The following is a 4,253-nucleotide window of genomic DNA, read 5'->3' on the forward strand; positions in this document are numbered from 1 at the left end:
GATGAATGAATTTATACTAAATTAAATAAACTCTTATTATAATAAATTCATATTAAATAAAAAAAATACATATATATATTTGATTGGGTTCAAATCTTCTGCCTTAAACTTATTGGTGCAAATTTTAATATTAAATACTAGAAATAATTTATTTGTTGACTATCTTTATTTCCCAAAATTGAATAGTAGATGAGTGGACGTGATGGGTAGGGAAGGGGAATTTATTTCACAACAATTGTCAGCGTTATGGTCTATGGAAATCATTACAATTTCTTATTTTTTATTAATTTAATAATAATTATACTAGGTTAGGTCCTAGGTTTGGATTCATCCATTTTAAGCCTACGCTCCAAATCTAGCAAACCGCTTTTTTTCAATGCAATAAATTCTCCAATATTCTTAGACTTCTGCATTGACCCAAAAGTTCATTGATTTATCACTTTTGTATAGGGAAAAATGCGATTTATCCCTCATGTGTTAATAGAAATAAGCAACTTATTTTATAGTAAAAAACAAAATAATAATTTATTTTCCTATATTATCATAAATAGAGTAAAAAAACCCTCTAGATCTAACAGTGCATTACACTCGTCCCATGTACATCTATTCATAATTTTTATCTATAAAAATATTATTTTATATATGTGTATATAAATAGCTTTTATTTAAAAGTATAAATATAATATATTCAAATTTAATTATATATAAATATATAGTTTATAATATTAATTTATAAATATAAATTTAAACCGTTTATTTGAACACATAAAATCTACATTGTTGATTTATTAATTAAATTCGAATTGTAGATTGATCAAGATCCAGTGGTTATTAAATAAGAATATAAATATTATTTAAAATTTTAAATTAAAAAAATAAAATTAATAGAAGAAAAGAAGCGTGTCATTCACGAAACGCGTCAGGGAGGTAAATTGTTCTATTACTGATAACACAAGGCAATAAATTATTGTTTTATTTTTTCACATGGGGATAAATCGCTCATTTTCATTAATAAAGGGGTAGTATTTATCATCTAATTAATTAAATCTATCAAAACTTAATTTCAGTTAAAATGTCTCTGTAGATCAATCTTAATCTTGGTGTTTCTCTTAATATAATACTTAACAATTACTTAATTCTTTTTTTTAAATATATAAATAAGCAATTTTGAGTTATAATTATTGTGCAGAGGATGAGTTCTTGTAAAGATTCCTCATTGTTGTGAAATATATGATTTGAGTCACAATTACTATTCAAACAGTAAGTTCGTTAGAGATGCGAAGTAAATCAAAATTAACAAAGTAAGGCATGGGTCTGCTACTGCAAATGAGCTGGTGTTCGAGTTGCTTTCAACATATTATAGTGAAATGTATAATTTGAGTCATAACTGTTACCCAGATGGTGAGCTCATTAAAGATGTGAAATGAACCACAACTACTCTAGTAAATTACAAGTTTGCTACTGCAAATGAGCTGGTGTTTGAGTCGATTCAACCTACTGCAGTAAAATATCTGGTTTGAATTATAACTACTATCCAAAGGATGAGCTCATTAGAAATGTGAAGTGAATTAAAATCACTAAAGTGCGTTATAAATTTGTTACTACAAATGAGTTAATAATCGAATCAAAATCAATTCCACCTAAATTATTAAAATGAATATTTGTGTACATAAAAAAAAAACCCATTAGTAATACTATATTTAATAGTTGAAAAAAAAAAACAACAAATTTTACTTATTTAAGGTGTTTTGGCACATGTGAACATACATATTGCATGATGTAACATTGCCAGCCAACCAACAGGGTTGAAAAATATAGACAATTGGAGTGCAAGGTATGATATGATGAGAGAGATGATAGATGTCAACACCTATCACCATCCATCCACCACCCATACATATATTTCACTCTCACAACATCACTTTTCAATGTGTCATGTCGTTTCTATTCCATTGTCTTATGTCATGTATGTGATCATGTTATGTGCCGCATTCAGTGTACATACCATACATTTGACTCATCAACACTCCTACACTGCACCAAATTGATTTCGTATGGGCTTATATCATTTGGTTACTGTGCCCACATACCTCACAAGGATTGCTATTTAAATAAACGATGGCTTTATGACATCATTGTATTAATTTTTTAATATTTAAATTATTATTTTTAAATATGATGTGTTTATTTATATAAAATTTTTATCATTTATTTTAAATTGTGAAATATTGGACATGTCATGAAAGCTAATATAGATCATTTGGATGTTTGGTTGGTGTTATAAATATATATATATATTTAAAATGTTGTCTTTAAGATATTTAGGGTAAGTAAAAATATTTAAAGATAAGGTTATAAAATTTAATCATAAGAAATATAGTTTCTTTCTTTCTTTTTTTTTTTTTACAAAAGCAAAGGAATCTTAATTTATCATTTCATAAATTATTTTAATTTGATAAATAATATTAGGAAATGGAGTTCAAGTCTAATTTCTTGGGTACTCGAAAGAGTTTGAATTTTTTGGAGTCTAGTTGATTGTATGTTGTAAAGATGACCAAGTAAAAAGGAAATATAGTATCTCCATTCTCAAGAACAACATGGAGGAAAACTAGTATTCATTCATCTTCAAGAGAATACAATGAGAAACTTGTATAAATACAACAAGAAGGAATCTAACTAACATACTGCTAATTAACCAAATCTATGAAATAATCGAAAATCCTAACAAATTACAGAAAATGACAAAATAGCTAAACTGTACAGAAAATGACAAAAACAAACCATAAGGTAGCAAGTGATGACCTAGTGAGAGAGCGATGCAACCTCAAGTTCGAACTAGCGACCTTGAGGACTTGCATATTCTTAACATATGTAACTCTCGAATCTTGTCCAGAGCCCATTCTGTATTAGTTCCAAATTCAATCTAAATTAAATTTGTTAGTTTGAAGGAACTGTTATTCAATACTTAATATTTGATGCTGATCAAATTATCATTCAAATTTTATTAATAATATTTTGGTTAATCACTATTTTATCATACTCATTGTAATGATTTAAATGCTTGTAATAATTTCCTGTAAATTGTGCATAATTAAGGGATATTAATAATATACTTTTTCCTATATAATATTAATCATGCTCTATCAACTTTTAAAAGTATGAATCTACTTTAGAGCACTTAGAATAGGGTAAATTATAATGGGCTTAACGAGATTTATTGTAATTATAAATAATTTTTAAAATCAATGATCGTAATAAATACTCCATCTTGATAATTTATTTGTAAAAATATTTATTAGATAATTAATAATTTTAATTTTTTTTATAAATTTCAAATAATAAAAATATTTATAAAAAAATTGATTATAATTTATCCGTTAAAATAAATGCGAGCAATAAATTTGAGTGAGCGGGGAAGCAATAGAAAAAGAGTAGAAATACAATCGAGGAGGCGCATGCAAAGCCCTCATCATGGTGTCCTCTGCTGCCACCTCCCTACCCCTCACCCCCACCCCCACGCAAATCCTCCCATGCCTCTCTTTTCTCTATCCTCTGATTCTCATTCCCGTATTACCTCCATGCCACTCTCATTCCACCAATTTACACTCTTGCCATTCCCTCTATTCTTGATTTTTCCACTAGGTTCATATATATCAGAACTATACCAGCAATCTTGGAAAAGACTTGGGATGTTAATAATATGTCTACATTGCTAAAAGTTCTAACCTTTTTTTTTTGGTCCAAATATTTACGTTGTAATTGAAACGATATGAATAAAACTGAAAAATTCAGAAGTGAGTTATGTAATAAGAGTAACATAATGTTAATGCTAAAGGGTCATTTTTTCTTGTTGATTATACTAACGTACTTGGACAAGTTTTACATTTGAAATATGCTTGAAGTCATTGTTTTTGTACTTGAATTAATGGTTCAATCTTTGTATCCAAAGAAAGGGCAATTCTTTAAAGCAGATTGCAAATATAGTGAACTTTGAGGGTAGAATTTTGTGGTTGCTGACCCCATGCAGAGGACAATATTGTCTGGACAAGAGTCCATTCATGAAATATTCCAAATCCAGTCTGCCTGCACAGCACAGTATCAGAGAGAGTATCTTAAGCCACGGATATACACACAGAAAGAGAAGGGAAAAAGCAAAGGAGCCAATGAATAAACCACACTGAAATAAGAAAAAAATTCATCCAAAAGACATTAGCCAATCAGAATAGAAAAGGCTCCACCAAGCATTATCTGGG

The sequence above is a fragment of the Sesamum indicum genome, linkage group LG3 (genome assembly GCF_000512975.1).
Source record: "Sesamum indicum cultivar Zhongzhi No. 13 linkage group LG3, S_indicum_v1.0, whole genome shotgun sequence".
Lineage (NCBI taxonomy): Eukaryota > Viridiplantae > Streptophyta > Magnoliopsida > Lamiales > Pedaliaceae > Sesamum > Sesamum indicum.